This window comes from Gavialis gangeticus, unplaced genomic scaffold (genome assembly GCF_001723915.1).
Source record: "Gavialis gangeticus isolate Ggan-Ray unplaced genomic scaffold, GavGan_comp1, whole genome shotgun sequence".
NCBI lineage: Eukaryota > Metazoa > Chordata > Crocodylia > Gavialidae > Gavialis > Gavialis gangeticus.
This window is the reverse complement of record NW_017728997.1, coordinates 30,293,551-30,310,946: the sequence shown is the minus strand read 5'-3', so window position 1 is coordinate 30,310,946 and position 17,396 is coordinate 30,293,551.

The window sequence follows — 17,396 nt, the reverse complement described above, 5'->3', positions numbered from 1 at the left end:
TACCCCTCCAGTGCCCGACCTCTTCCACCCTCCGCTTCACTCCTGCGGTGAGGGTGCCGCTGCCTCTTCAGCCTCAGCCCAATGGCTTACCCACGCTTCTGGTTCTTCAGCTGCTCGCCCTGCTCCTTTGACCCTCCTCTGGGTCCGTCCCGGCCTCCGGATATAGCCCGCGCTGCAGATTGGCCCCAATTCACTTCACCTGACGTGGAGGTAAAGCTGAGCCAGTGCAGTCGGGGAGTTCTCGCCGTAAAGTACAGTGCAGACCGGGAGTTCATCACCACATGAGGTGGTTCATGTCCCTGGCCAGGGATATGCCCCTGGTGAGTGCACTCCAGGTTCTCACAATGGGTGCTATAAGTTCTTGCTTGTCACATCTTTGGTGTTACAGAAAATAGAGAGGCTGATCTTTCATGTCCTCCTACAGCCTTCACACAGATATCATGGGCCCTGCGTCTTGAGGCTCCGCCTCCCCTACACTCTGCATGGCACCTCCCAGATGACAAACAGGTAAAGAATGTCCAGACAAATTTCAACATTGTCTTTCTGGCACTGAGGATAAAGGATACAAAACCCTCCACACCAATATATCTCCTCTGCTTATGAGGTAAATGTCTATATCAAAGCACCATCCGTATGCCGAGAGTAGGGAAAGTTAGCTTTCCTTCCCCTCTGCTCAGCTCCAGTACTCACAATTGTACTGTTTTTCCTGCATGTCATCCTGGCCCGTATCTGGCCGTCATTGCTGCAGAGGACCAGTCCCCACCTTCTGGTAAGTTATCTGGTTCCTCCAAGCCGGCTCCAATGAGAGCTGCTTGCTGCTGTGGTTCCCACCAGACACGCCTGCAGGGGCAGTCCCTCAGGCATGTGGCTGCTGTGGTGCTGCTGCAGCCACTTCTGGTCCTCCTGCCCGTTGGTTCTGGGTGGTTTTTAAACTCTGCTGCCACATTCTGTGTCTCCCATCGGGCCCAGTGGGTCCTTATTAGACAGGCTTAACCTGGGGCTGGCGTCCCTGGATGTGCTCGACGCACTTCTGGGTCATGATCTGGCAGCCTCAGCCCAACTGTGGCTGCAGCTGATCGAGCTCAGCTGCCACACACAATTCCCTGCCTAAGTCGCCTTGTGGCAGTATTTTCCATGCTCTCCTTGTATCTGGCATGTTCATTTGCTGGCATGATGTATCTCTCTGTGCCGGCTCTGCACACCAAGATAAAATGTCCGCCACTTTATTGGTCTCACTGTGCCTATAATTAACAGAGAATTTAAATGGTTGCAGCAACAGAGCCCACTGCGTGAGACGTGTATTCTCTCTGAATCTTATTCAGCCACTGCAACAGTGCGTGATCCTTCATCAGGCAGAACTCTTTCCTCCTTCAATAGTATCAGAAATAGTTGATAGTCCACTTTATAATGAGGCATTCCCGTTCAATTGTGGTGTACCTTTTTCCACAGTTTAACTTCTGACTAGCATACGCTATAGGTCTTTCTGTTCCATCGTACTCTTGACACAGCACTGCTTCTATGGCTGTCTCTGAGGCATCTGTCTGTAGAATAAATTTTTTGGAAAAGTCAGGTGTAATTATCACTGCATCACTGAACAAGGCCTGTTTAAGTTCTTGAAATATAAAGCTCGTGGGAATAGACAAGACTATTGGCCCTCTTGTCTTACCTTGAAGTGCGTCTGTCAATGGGGCTGCTTTGGTGGTGAAGTCCGGTATGAATCTCCCATAATAATTAGCCAGCCCAAGGAATGCTCTCATCTCCCTCGTTGTCTGTGGAGGCCTGTACTGTGCCAGAATCTCTACTTTATTAGCCAGTGGGTGGATACAACCATAGCCCACCCTGAGACTGAGGTAATCTGTTTCCTGCATGCCAAGTATGCACTTCATGGGATTGACTGACATCCCAACAGCCTGTATCGCTGCCAAAATTGCCTGTAGGTGTCATAAATGCTGTGGCCAGGATTGTGAGAATATTATGATGTTGTTGTCTATATAGGCCACAGCGTAGGCAGTATGCAGTGCCAGGAGGTCATCTACCAGGCATTGGAATATGGTTGCTGCTCTGTGAAGCTGAAATGGCATGTGTTTAAACTCGAACAGGCCCCACAGCGTTCCAAAGGCTGTCTTTGGTTGATTTCTTGCTGCCATTGGGATCTGCCAGTAGCCCTTGGCAAGATCATGATGGAAATAAACTGCTCTCACCCAATTCTCTATAGGAGCTCCGCTGTGTGTGTCATGGGGAATGCATTGAATCTGGCTGTGGTGTTGACTTTATGGAAGTCGATACAGAGTCTCAGGAACCCATCCTTCTTAGGCACCACCACTGTAGGGCTGCACCATGGGCCACATGAAGGGGTTATAATTCCTTGCTCCCACATTTTCTCCACCTCTTGTTTAACTGCTTCTTGTAGATGTTGTGGAATGGACCTCCACTTTTCTCTCACCACCACCTGCTTTGCTGTATCTATTCTATGCTCGATACGTCTGGCCTTGCCTGGTTTTTTGCTAAACATCCTGGTACCTCCCTACCAGCTGCTCTATGGGCGCTTGTAATTCTAAAATTAAATCATCCTCAACTTCTCTGGGTATCCTATTTCCTGCCCTTCTGGACCTTCCCCTGTTTCTGGCCCCAAATCTTCCTGCCTTTCCTGGGGGCTCAACATCCACCCGTCTGGTTCTTGCCATTTTCTTAATAGGTTCACATGATAGTTGCGTTTTTCTTTCTTGCGTCCTGGTCGGTGGACTTCATAGTCCAGAGGCCCTGCCTGCCTCAGTCTCGAAGGGCCCTTGCCATTTTGTAAGCAACTTACTAGCAGAGGTCAGAAGTAACACCAGCACCTTTTCCCCAATTTGAAACCTATGTTCTCAGGTTTTTTTGTCATATTCTGTTTTCTGCTTTTCCGTGGCTGATCAAGCTCTGCTGCCACAGGCACAACCTGATGAGTGATCTGATGACAGAGGGTAACCTAGGCGACAGTGACCATGACACTATAACTTTCACTGTCTGTCATAGGGCTGGGAAATCTATCAATAAGGTATACATTCTTGACTTCAAAAAGCTGAGTTCAATAAGCTAAGGACTTTAGTGAGTAATGCCCTATGGGATCATGGACTGCAGGGAAAGAGTATGGATGAAGAGTGGCCATTCCTCATGAACACCATCCTTGGTGTACAAAAGTTGTCTATACCTGTACGCATGGGCAACTGGTGCCACCTTAGTCAGGTGGGGCATGTACCCCCCTGTGACCAGTCATGCTGACCACGAGGAAGGTCCCCTGTGGCAGATCTCACTGCCCGGGGGGGTGGGGGGGGAAGTCTCCCTGCAGCCGATCTTGCTGCCCGGGGGAGTTCGCCCATGACCAATTGCTGCAGCCGCTTCAAGGAGTGGCGGCGGCTGGTTTTGGAAGCAACTGCAGTGATCGGCCGGTGCTTGCAGCAGTGGGAACCAGTGGTCCCACCTGCCCCCTCTGCCCATTGTCTAAGAAGTAAGCACAACCATTCTGGGGTGCACTGGTGCTCTCGGGGGGTGCACGTGCACCCCCTATGCATCGCCACTGCCTGTATGTGAAAAAGTGGCACAGGGGCTGGGAGGCCATCTTGGTTTAACAGGGAAGTCACAGATCTTCTGAGAAAGAAAAGGGAGGCTTTTCCCAATGATGGAAGCTAGGAATAGGTCCCAACTATATAAGATTTGCCCACACCTGCAGATTAGAAAAGCAAAGGCGGTGACCAAGTTCAGGTTAGCAACAAAAATCAAGGGCAATAAGAAGTCCTTTTATAAGTACGTAAGTAACTGGAGGAAAACCAGTGGAAACGTAGGACCACTGCACAATGTTTCTGGACATCTGATCACCAACATCAAGGAGAATACTGAACTCCTGAATGAGTACTTTGCATCTGTACTCCACCAGTCTAAGAGTGATAGCCTGCTGAATGCAGGGAACTACAGGCCGATCAGCCTGACCTCAACCCCAAATCCTTGAAAAATATCTTAAGGAGTCCATATGTAATAAGCTAGTAGAAGGCAAAATTCTGAACCACAGCCATCAAGGTTTTGCTGCAGGTAGGTCATGTCTGACTAACCTCATCTCCTTCTATGACCAGGTTATACACCACCTGGATAAAGGAGATGAGGTTGACATCATTTACTTGGACTTTAGGAAAGCCTTTAACTTGGTGTCCCATGAGGCAAAAATAGGGGACTATGGGCTCAACAATTCAACAGTCAGATGGGTGGGAAACTGGCTGTGGGGTTAGACCCAGAGAGTACTGATAGACGGGTCTGTGTTTACCTGGCAGAAGGTAGCCAGTGTCGTCCCCCAGGGTTCGGTACTTGGACCAGTGCATTTCAACATCTTTATCCAATGATCTGGATGTGGGGGTGAAAAGCACACTGGCAAAGGTCACCGATGACACTAAGCTGTGGGGAGGTGCAGCCACATGTCAGGGTAGGCTGATGGTCTAGGCAGACCTAGACAGAATAGTTAGATGGGCGGACCAGAACCACATGTTGTTCAACACTGAGAAGTGTAAAGTACTCCCTCTGGGGAGGAAAAATCCACAACAAACGTACAGGCTCGGTGGTGCTATGGTAGCACCACATCTGAAAGGGACCTGGGGGTCATAATTGACCATAAAATTAATATAAGCCACTAGTGTGATGCTACAGTTAGCAGAGCAAACTGGCATGCATTAACTGATGCATCTCAAACAAAGCTAAGGAAGTTATTGTCCTGCTCTACTTGGCATTGGTGAGGTTGCAGCTGGAGTACTGCGTCCAGTTCTGGGTGCCACGCTTCAAGAAGGATGTGGAGAAGCTTGAGAGTCCAGAGAACAGCCACTCATATGTTTAGAGGCCTGAAAAGCAAGCCATAAGAAGAAAGGCTGACAGATAAGGACTGTTCAGCCTAGAAAAGAGAAGACTTCAGGGGGATTTGGTGGCAGCTTACAAATATAGCAGGGGTGAGCATCGGGGGCTAGGCAAACAACTGTTCACCAAGGCGCCTGGTGGGAAAATCGGAAGCAATGTTCATAAAATCCTTAAAGAAAGTTTCAGACTGGATACAAGGAAAAATTTCTTCACAGTTCATGTGACCAGACTTTGGAATAGACTCCCAGTGGGGATGGTGCAGGCACCTACCCTGGAGATTTTCAAAAGGAGACTGAACGCACATATTGCTGGGGTTATTAAACCCTAGCAGTCTTTCCTGCCTAGAGCAGGGGCAAAGGAATGCAAACTTGCAGGGTCTCAGAAATACCATTAAAGAAGATCACAGTCCAGTTCTCAGTCAGGTGCTCACACTGTCAGACTTGCACGCTCTCCTCACACATCACTCAGCACACACAACAATGGTGCCACAGTCACACAGACTTGCATTCCCTGACATGAGTGCTCCAGTCTCACGCAGGTGATGACATCACACCACCTGTTAATCATTTTATCATCCAATCATTAGTCACATCATTTTGTCAATCAACAGTCCATCTAAGTTGGACCATTCATAACTGTCCATAAGATATACTTTATTATCGTACTAACCAATTGCCCAACAAGAATGATAGGGAGGTGGGGTGGGGACGGAGCGCCGCCACCCAATGCCCCATGCTGTCACTGCTCTGCCTCTGGCCCAGTGGGGCTCCCCCAACTTCCCCCTGCGTTCGGCTCTGTGTGCCCCCTTACCCCCCCGGTCCACTGCTGGCATTGCCCCCCTGCTCCGTCCCATCCGTTCCCTGCCATCATGGTGGTGCTCTGCTGTGCCAGTCTATCCCCACTGTGCCCCTCTGCCTCCAAAAAAGCAGATTGCCCATTATGAATGATGGATGACTTACAAATAAGAGGAACAAACAGGTAGATTTTACTTTTTATATGTATTTTAAGTTAAGTCAGTATGTTGAAAACTTAAATTAAGTAGGCTGAACATGTAAAGATATGAATTGCTTCCTTCTTCTGTGATTTGATATGCCATTGGGGTTGGTTCCCCAGTGTTCCTTTGGGTTGCTTATAGTTTGGTTAAGCATCCAGATGGTGTGGCAGGAATTAAGCATCAAATATCTCCTTAAAAACTATGTTTTCGGTGAATATTTTCTCATTGCTGTTTAGATTTCCTTGTTTGTTTGCCATTGGTGAAATGTATATTCTTAAGTTGTTTTTTATTTCTGGTTCTCATTAGGGCTACATACAGTTGTCTATGGGAAAACACTGGTTCTGTAAGCAGTGGCCAACAGAATCAAACATTTGTCCTTGTGATTTATTAATCATTTATTGCAAACGTTCCTATTACAGAAAATTGTCTCCTTTCCAGAATGAAAAGTAGTTGTGTGTCTGATGGTGCTGAGGAACAATGACGCAATGTCCTATATTAGTACCTGTAATTATTTCAGCATCTATGAAATTGTGGTGTAATCCTCTTATTATCAGTTGAGTTCCATTGCACAGTCCTAGTTTTTGGATTCATATTTCTAAGTAACATAACAATAGCACTAGTTTTCAATTGCAATTCATGTGATGGGAGTCCTGGTGGTATTTGTGCATTTAAAATTCAATGGGATAAATAGTTTAATTTTCAGAATCATCCGTGATCATAGAATCTGTTCTGCAGTACGTTTTCATTTCACCAGGCAGCAAAGCTATAATTTTAGTATTCAGTTCCATGGTGTGTTTATTTTTGGGAGTTACAATAATTTTCTTTGAAAGGGACTCCAAGTCTTCTACTTCAGTGTGGTTCCCATAAACTGTTGTGACAATGGACTCAGTAAAGGTTTCTGGTATTTCAGTTCAATCTGGTGGCAACCTATAATCATTTGACACAGTTCCTTCACCAACTTTGAGAGTCCATTCATTTAATGATGTTGTCCTTCAGTGCGCGTGTTTTGTGATAATTTGATTTTGGTGAAATTTGACCACAGATTACTTTTTATGCATGCCTCAATCGTCTCTGTTCTCGTAGATCATACTATGACTAGTAATGTTTGCCTGAAGTCTCCACCTAACAAAAGCAGTTTCCCTCCAAATGGCATTTCATTTTGCATAATCTCTCTGAGCAATAAATCAATGCATCTAAGTGCATGAGTGTGCATCAAAGTGGCTTTGTCAACTATAATTAGGGTGGCCTTTTTCATTAAGGCAGCTTCAGGTGACTGTAAGTTCATACGTGAAGTAGATACTTCAAATATTGAGATGGGTAATTGGAAGCCAATGTGTATTGTTCTTCCTTCTTTTAAAAGAAGAGCAGCTATTCCCGTTGTTGCAAAAGGGTGAACAATTTGTCCGGTTCCTTTAATGTAAAACATTAAAGTATTATACAAGTAAGTTTTCCCAGATCCTCCAGGTCTCCATTTATAGCAGCAACAATTTGATAAAAGGCATATTTCTGTTGTGCACTGAGGTTTCTAATTCATTGTTCTGCCTTTGTGAATTCTTCGTCAATGTCATAAAGGATGTCAGTACTTTGTTCAACAATGATGCCTGGATCAGGGAGACCAAAAAAACTACAGTTTAATCCATTGACTATCAACAATTCTTGTATATCCAGCAATGCCTTTTATACTGCCACATTATCATTGTGATGTCTCCTATGGTTCTTTGTCATGACATCCCTAAATTGTTCCCATAGCTGAAATGCATTAGACGGCTTGCAAAATATGCAGATGAATCCAAACGTGTTCCTAAACTGTCTGGGCATTTGAATTCCAGCTGCTTCCTCGAGCCACTGGCTCTATTCTTCTTCATTGGCCATAAAATTTTGTCTTTTTGCAGTTTCTTGAAATGTATCACAGAGGACATTGTTAATGTGGTACGTAAATCTTCAAAACGGGTTGCTCCATGGACGTGCAGTAGTGGAACTCTTAAACAGAATCTTTCTGTATCATTTGGACACACTGAATACATCCTCTTTGTCTTCTTTGCCAAACACCTTTTTGAAATACGTAATGGTATGGAATTTTGCAGTATAAGTACTGTTGCACTTCAGGACAATTGCGATTTAGTGAAAACCAAGCATTTAAAGTTGTTTTTGAAATGTCTGCGTGATTAATGGCCTCACATTCACTCCCTGGCTGAAAATATACTGACTGTTGGAATGGCAAATAAACTGCTAAACTAATGATTCCATGAAATCTATCATGCATACAGTTTTCCAGTAGTCTCCACATAACCTCTGGTGGTGTCACTTACCTTGCATCAAGGTAATTGGTTATCTCGTCATGTTGTAGTCAATTATTATTCACTATTTTAATATTGGTGCAGTCATAGCCTTTTGTAAACGTTGACATAGGCTACTGTTTCTTGTTGAAATGGCTTTGGAAAATTTTTGGTACAATTTCCCTCACTCATGCATGGTGAATTACTGTTGAAAGTACCACATGGACCATGCATCATGTATTTTTTTTACCATTTTTTTACCATGTCACATAAAATTGGGTCTGTATCTGGATTGGGAATTTTGGCACTAACTGTACAATTGCTGCTTGTATGTCAAACTTGTTCTCCAGTATAAACAGCATGTGCGCATGTCGGAGTCCTGTTTTTTGAAACTCAGTTGTATACACATGAGCAATAACTGGACCAAACAGTTCTTTTTTTATGATATCATTCAGTAAAGATGCCAGCTTAATTTTGAAACCTCTTGCTACCAAGTCTGGTCTATCTGAAGGTTTTTGTCCAGGAAATACATTTTCTTGAAAAGCAGGCCTTTTTGATTTTCAGTGAACGTAATAAACAGATCTGGGTGTCCATATTGCTTACTATTGCCACGGTGTCGTGATATCATTCTCACATATTTTTTGGTCCTCCTTGGAATGATGACGGTAAAACGACAGTTTTTCCTACTTGCATACCGGAGGTTTCAGCAGTTTCTGTTAAGAAGTCCATAAGACCACTATATTGTGCTACTCTAAGTTTTCCTTGTTGTTGCCTAATGTAATTTAAATTGTTTGCCTCAACTTGTAAATGTGAATCTACAATCCACTGTTGAGTCAATTTTCCTCCATGTAAAATTGGATTAAATTCATTTTGAAAAACTGCTGTATAAGCAACTTTGATTTGTAACATGGAAACTTTTTTTGATGTTAAAGTCTTATATCCAGGAAGTTGCAAAGCTGGATGCCAGCTTGGTTCACCATATGGATAAAACACAACATATAGCATGGGATCTAAGTTAGCATTCAAAAATACTTACATTTTCAAAGCTGTGGGATCTTGAGTAAATTCTTATATCTTTATGGAAAGGTGGTTCTCCGTCACCATTCCAGAAAATCATGGTAATTTCATCATTGTTTGGCAAATTATATCTTCTGTCAGCTTCTCGATCATGACAGAACAGCATACTAACATTTGCAATTGAATGATTTTCCTCAACCACTCTGCTCTTCTTCTCTTACAACTTCACCTAACACATATTTTGTAAGAGGTTGAAAATGGATTGCTATTTCTCAGTAAAGCATCCAGGTCTTTCATTAAAGTGGGATCGCACTGGCAATTTTGGGGATGATTCAACTGCTCTTCAACTGCTTCATTGGGATTGAAAATATAAAGCTGGCCATAGGATCTTGCATCTCCTTCTCTAGGCTGTAAATGAGACGTTGGGTGATAGAATTGTCCATGGACATGAAAGCAATACGGGCCCTGTCCAGGAACAGGTGCATTTTTGCTCCCAAAGATGCAAAGCTTAAAGAAGTATTAAATGACCGAATGTTGGTCTGGAAGTTGCCATAAAACATATGCTGTTGGTTGCTCATGACCTCTTTCAGTAATGGAGGACATTCATGGCAGTAAGACAACCTCACTTTTCCTTTGTGACAGCAATTTTTAAACTTTCCATCTGATGGCTGCTCAGCTGCAAAGTTTAAGGAGTGACAAAATTGGCAAATGACATCCATTTACTGCAGTAATGCCTTTCTACTTCTGACTTTGTTAAGAAATGACTGTTATTAGGAATTGCCTTTGTCATGTTCTTGCAGAGTGAACAGAGTCCGGCTGTTTTCTCACTGCAACATGTTCTTGGGACTCAGTTGCCTGGCTTTCTTGATGTCATGTGGCATCTAAATGTCTTTGCATAGTGCCTTTTTCATAAGACTTATCAGCACAGCGTTCTTGATGGCATGCATCTAATTGTCTTCGCACAGTAGCCTCTGCTTGGGAGTCATTTGAACGGCTCTCTCAATGTCATTGCAAGTCCAATTGCCTTCTTCATGTAGCTTTGCCTCTGATTCATTGTCTTGTGTACCTCTTTTTCTACTTGCATCTAATTGCCATTGTTCAGCAGATTGTTCTAGAGTGTGGCTCTGTCTCTACCATTGTTGATGCTTTTTACTGTGATGTTTTCTCCTAGCAAGAGATTTGTGTCCCATAGTAAAGTGCTTGCAGTTTGTGGCAACTTCTTTGATGGTTTTGGGCATCCAATTGTCCTCTCACAGTACCCTCATAGTAGCGGGAGACTTAGCTCCATCTTGTCATTGGGTGGCCCTGCTGCTAATAAATTGCTATTCCCAATTAATTTATTTCTCAGGTGTGGAAAAGGGGTGGAGGAAGCCACCTCACTGATGGCTTGAGGAAGTGTCAGGAATCGTGGAGGGGTTGCTGCTTTTCTCCAGCTGTTCCCACCACTAATTAATTGCAAAACCTAATTGATGTATGTCAAGTGTATGAGAGAGGGGTGGAGGGAGCCCCTGGACCAGAGCATTGAGAAGGCGGCAGCACCAGCGGAGGGGCTTCTGCTTGTTCTCAGGCGGTTCTGTGGCTGTTAAGTTGTGATTCATAGTTTCATAGTAGCTAGGGTCAGGAGGGACCTGAACAGATCATCTAGCCTGACCCCCTGCCACAGGCAGGAATGAATGCTGGGTTCACAAGACCCCAGACAGGTGAACATCCAACCTCCTCTTGAATTTGCCCAAGGTACGGGTGAGGACCACTTCTCTGGGAAGCTGGTTCCAGATTTTAGCCACCCTAACTGTAAAATATTATCTTCTGATCTCTAACCTAAACCAATCCTCCATCAGCTTATTACCATTGTTCCTTGTCACCCCAGGCGGTGCTGGGGAGAAAAGGGCTCTACCTATTTGCTGTTGATCTCCTGTTGAGGAAATTGGCCAGCTACTGTGTAGCACCCATACACCGAAAGGAGCACTGGCCACATCCCGTTTTTGGGCTTGTTTCTAGCCGCAATTAATTAGGCAGAGAACGAGGGAGTGTTGGCAAGATGATTTATTTTTTTGCAGAGGGGTTACTTAGTGCCCAGTAGACAAAAAGTTCCCCCGATCTGAGTTTGGTAGCACCTTTTACACTAACAGGTCATACATATGCAAATATAGGTATACATAGGCATAAGGCATATATGCGTGTGCATCTTTGGGGAATTTCCACTAGCTTTGGGGGTTTTTTTTTTTTTGCTTGCTGTTACAGAGTTACAAAATACACAGAATAAGTTTGCTTACTGTCAGCAAAAGGCTATCTTTAAGTTTAGCATTAGATCATCTGTTCAGCAAGGGGTCATCTGCTTCTCACGGGTCATATTGTTTTTCTGACAATTCCCCCCTTTCAGCTGTGAGCATAAGCTCAGTGGCTGACATTAGAGGTTGTTATTTTTGAGTGTACATAACATACTTGTTTTGCATTGCGCGTGCAAACAGCTTTTTTACATAGGCGATAATACAAGATGCAAACGTATACTTAATAACAAGTATAGCAAGGAAAGAAAGTACTGTTTGTAGCTTAGGAGGCGTCTAATGGGCTCTTAACATGCCATGTGTCTTTTACAGTTTTTGTAAGTTTTAAGGGTGGAACAGCTTGCGTTTTTGGTGGTGCTGTCGAAGTTGGCTTTTTTTTGGGTTTTAAGTGGTTATGGTGGACCCAGGATTTTTTTTTTAGCGACTTTGACTGCAGTGTGAGTCATTAGCAAGACTTGAAAGGGTTTTTTTAATGTGGTGCCAAACAGTTCCGACATCAATGCTTTTTGATTCACACTTAATCACTGGGTTGGTATGGATGGAGATTGGTGTTAAGGGGTACTGGTTGTACCAATGCTGCGGACCTGTGAAGAGAACTGAGAGAATGCTGTAATGACAAGATATAATTAGTTAACTTTTTATCTTTTTCAAACAGGCTTACATGTGGACTTTGCCAGTTTTTGTATAACGGTGGGGGATGACCAAACAATAACTCATAGGGTGACAGATTTAGAGGTTTGTGTAGCTTAGTTTTAAGAGCAAACAACACAATGGGCAAGGCTTCAGGCCATTTTAATTTGGTTTTGGCACAGATCTTTCTTAAAAGGGTTTTCAGGGATAGGTTTAACCTTTCTACCTGACCAGAGGTTTGTGGGTGGTAAGGGGTATGAAACTGTGCTTGAATTTTTAAGGCTTTATATACCTTTTGCAATATTTTTTTAGTAACGTGTGAGCCTTGATCTGATTTAATAACTTTGGGGAGTTTGAATTTTGGTACAATGTCTTTAAGGAGGGCTTTGACTACAGTTGAGGCATCTGCTCGCGAAGCAAGGAAAGCCTTTGGCCATCCGGTGAGCTGGTTGATTACCACCAAACAATGCTTATAGTGGAAGGCTTTTGGTAAGTCTATATAATTGACCTGGAGTCTTTGAAATGGTAGATAGACCCATGGCCTTTCCCCTTTGTGAATACTTTTTTTTGTTTTGTGATTAAATGCTTGGCATGCAGGGCAGGAGTTGACAATTTTGGCAGCTTTTACATAAATGCCACGCGCGAACCAGTCATGGAGAACACTGTGCGCTAGATTTTCTTTACCAGAGTGGTTTAGACGATGGGCTTCTTGGGCAAGTGTGTGAAGAACAGCTCTGGGGGTGATGGGACGCATGTCAGGTACTTGCCAGATGTCATCTGTCCCTTTAATGCCTTTATATTTGGTTTTCCAGTCCTGGACTTTTGTCGGTTGAAGGTGCTGGTATATGGAGGTTGGGCTGGATAATGCAATGCATAAGAGGCGAGAGTTAGTGTTGTCAGAAACGGGTTGAATGGCTGCTACCTTTGCGGCTGCATCAGCCATACGGTTCTTGGCAGCGATCTTAGTACTGTTCTTGGAATGACTTGGACAGTGGACAACTGCAATTTTTTTAGGTAACAGGATAGTGCTTAGAAGATTGTTGACTTCCATGGCATTAGTAATTGAATGTCCATTCGAGGTGAGGAATCCTCTTTGCTTTTACAGCTGGCTGGTTGCATGACAAATACTAAACGCATATTGAGAGTTAGTATAAATGGTTACTGAACAGTTTGTGGTAAGCTTACATGCTTTTTGTAAGGCAGTAAGTTTTGCAGCTTGGGCACTGGTACCTGGCGCAAGAGGCTTGGCTTCCCAAACCCATTGCACTGTGGTTACCACGTACCCTGCATGTCTTGTGCCTTTGATGACTGACGACGATTTGTCGGTGAAGAGAACATAGTTTGGGTTATGCAAGGGTTGATTTTTAAGGTTACTCTGGGGTTTTTTCACATACTTAACCAATTTACAGCAATTATGGTGTGACTGTCCTTCATCTGCCTTTGGCAGAAGGGTGGCTGCGTTAAGTTGTGCACATCGCTGTATGGTGATGTTTTCAGATGTCATTAAAAGGACTTTGTATCGGTTGAGTCTCTGGTTTGAGAAATGCTGAGTGTTATGCTGGAGGAGGAGAGTTTCAACTGAATGTGGCACTTTTACAATAAGCAGGTGGCCCAAGACCAGATCTTGGGCTCGCTGTACTAGCGTTGCAGCAGCAGCGATGGAGCAAAGGCACAAAACAGCTCCTTGGGCGACCGGGTCCAGTTGAACTGAGTAGTATGCGACTGGTTGAGGCCGATCTTTCCAGGGTTGCATCAGTACTTTAGAAACCACTCCTCTGTTTTCATGAACGTACAAGATAAAAGGTTTAGTATAGTCAGGGAGGCCCAGGGCTGGTGCAGTTATGAGGACATGTTTTATTTGGTGAAATGCTTGTTTTTTATTTTTAGACCAGTGAACAGGATCCTTGGCTTCTTTAGTAGTAGCTTGAACTAAAGGACAGACTATTTCCCCAAAGGCCGGGATTCAGGGTCTGCAAAATCCTGCTATGCCTAAGAGTGCACAGATTTGCCTCTTATTCTGGGGCTGTGGGAGATTTTGGATGGCTTGTAAGCGTCTGGGTGATAACTTCCTGGTGCCTGCTTTGAGTATGTAGCCTAGATACTCAACTTCAGGCTGGCAGTATTGTAGCTTTGAGGGAGACCCTTTATGTCCTTGTTTTGCAAGGGCAGAGAGTAGCTTTGCAGTGTCTTTCCCCAATAAGTTAACAGGTGATCCACTTGAGAGTAAGAAGGTATGCTCAGTTGTTAAGGGTTCAGTGGTGACTTTTGTAGGAACACTATAAGGGACGCTAAAGGGCTTTTCTGAGACTCCTACCACCCGTTTAGTTTTGCTACCCTTAATTTGGCCTGACTTGGGGAGACACCCAGTGAAGAAAGATCTGCGCCAGTATCAATTAAACATTTGTATATCTGATCCTGGACTTCTAGGTTAATATATGGTTTAGAGGATGGACATTTTAATTTGTGTGAAGTTTCATTAAAATCCCCAAGGTTTATTTTATGGAAGAGCCCCCCCTTATGTTAATCCTCAAGTTCAGGCGACTCCTTCAGGTATTGTTGGTAGTGGTCAATTTTGGGCGGGGCAGGCGTGCGGGAAGCGTTAAATGGTGCAGGGGCCTTCCGTGGACGGATCGGGCAATGTCACTTCCAGTGCCCTCTTTGCGTGCAATAATTGCAGGTATCATCTGATTGAGGCCTCCTTGTTGGTTGGTTGAAGGGTTGGGAAGACCAAGTACGGGGTCTGTCTTGTTCCCACCCTCTCTCTCGGCCTCGGCCGTAGCCTTGCCGGGGGGTGCTTGGAAGTGTTGAGTGAGGGCAGCTGCTAACATATTTACTTCCTTTTGCTTCAGTTTTAATTTTTCTTGCTTCTGGACCTCAGGGCGTCAGTCAAAGACATAGGAAGCCAGATCGACTAGCTGGGGAAGCATTTTGGTGGTTCAGTCAGGGTGGTGCTTAGTGATATATTTTTTTATATCATCAGTTGCTTGACTAACAAATGCAGAATTTACTATCATTTGGTTGGCAAGGCTGCTGGGGTCGAAATCACCACCGTGTCTATTCATAGTACTCAGGAGTTTTTTTTACAGTAATCACTTGGGTGTTCATTTGGTCCTTGTTTAATAGCCTGGACTTTGGTCCAGTGTTCTCTTTTTCTGCCCGCTCTTTTTAGCCCTTCTAAAAGGGATTGTCGGGCGTGTTGCAGTAGCAGCTTCCACCAGAGGAGAAACCGGTCAGGTGAGACTCCCCTTTCCTCCCTGTCTCCTGCTCCCCAGTGGCCAGAATAATCCTGTCCCCTCACCCCATCCCCTGCTGTGCCTTGGGTACTGAAAGAGATCGCTACACCTCTGGTTCAAACCCAATCAGATGGCATAGTCCAGCTGTTGGTCTAACCAGAATCTGCTGTTCTTAGACTTGCAGTTCTGAAGGGCACACTTCATTGGCAATTGTCTGCAAAACAAAATGTCATCAGTCATCAACCACAGATTAAACTAACGACTTTCACTTAACCAAACCAAACTGTTGCTCAGAGACCCGAGGGAAGGTACTATGGTATCCAAAAGCTTACCTGTAATCCTCCCAACTATATTGTTTATCCCATAAGAGAGATCACCCACAAAAATCCTTGCCTCTCACATGATGGACCATCATGGCTACAACTTCACTCCAAACTGTTGTTAGTTATGTTCCCAGCTGCTATTCGGTTATAGGCAGCAGTTGGACAAGTTTCATGTAAATTTTATTCAGCAGCCCCTAGGGCCTCCCAGAGCCCTGGCTCCAGGGAGTTCTGCTGTGCTGATTCACTTCGAAGCCCAGTGAGATTATTGCTATATAGTTTGGTTTGATCCCAGTGAGACAATGGTCAGGAGTATTCTCCTGCTTGTCTACCTGCCCTGAATCTAGTCTGCTCTGGCCTGCTAATGATCTGGACATCATTGCAGACCTCTGTGTATTTTTGCTGTCCTAATAGGGCTGGCTCCTCCTTCCTGTAGATTGTATTTCCTTATCACTGATCCATTCCTGACATTTTTTGTGGAGAAGCCTAGAGATTCTTTGCAACCTCATCAGTGCTTTTCTTGAGGCTCTCCCTCAAGTGATCAATGGTATCAAAACTGTCTGGGAGGTCGGAGAGTTTCTTACTGCTGGAGAGGATCACTTTTAGCAGGGTTTTTCAAGCACACAATATCGAACCTATTCTTTGGTTGCTTCTTTTGTTTATATTGTTCTAGGGCAGTATGAATGGACATGACAGAATGTATCAAATCCAGCAGTTATCTGCAATGTTTGTAGTTGTGGTGATATGGACATTGTGACAGTTCTGGGCATGCACTATGATGTAGTCAATGAGATGCCAGTGTGTTAAGGTGGGGTGCATCTATGATGTTTTCCATTTGTTGTTTTGGTGGAATGAATTTGTTATGATGACATTATGATCTGAACGCTTGATCAAGAGAATTCCATTCAAATTGATTTCCCCACCCTTTTCTTTCCAAGTGCTCCTTTCCATAGCTCAGAGTCCCTGCCCACTCTAGCATTGAAATTGCCAGAAGAATTATCTTCTTTGGGGACAGATGACAGGGCTTGGTTGAGTTTAAAATAGAATTCTTTTCTTTTGTCATCTACATCAAGAGTTGAGGCATATGCACTGATGACTGTTGCTGGCTTGTTGGTTAGTTGAAGACAAAGCGTGATGAGATGCTTGTTGATGACAACTGAACATTCCAGCATCTGATACAATCTTGGTCTTGATAACAAAACCAACACCAGGGATGTGTGTGACGGCCAGAACCAGAGAGATTAATAAGCAATAAATATGTGCTTCTTGGAGGCATTTGGAATTTTTGTCTAATATAAAGCTTGTAAGTTTGTGACCCGCAAATGTAACTTGTAACTGTTCGTGAAACTGACTAGGCCTCAAAAAAAAAGCTATAGCTGTAAGATTAGCTGACCTAATGGTTTTTGCTCAGAATTTAGCCTTGATGATAAAAACTGGACTCAACCGCCTGGCATACCCAGCACATTCCAGGAAAGCACGTCTCAAAAAAGCATAGTCAGAGAGATCTAAAGGGGTTGGATTTAGGCGGAATAAGGTTCATTTCAAACCTGAAGATGCTGCATTGTAATTTGCTTATTGGATAAACCCAAGTTTGGGTAGTAACCTTTTATGATAATTTTTAACACCTTTTAATCCCATTGGGTAACAGCTATAGGGCAAGATTGTGAGTAGCTCTAAAGCCAACAGATTAGCACAAAGACTAGGTACAAAAAGGGCATGCATCAGGTGACCACCAGGACATTTAGTGCATTGGATGAGATATATTACATTTC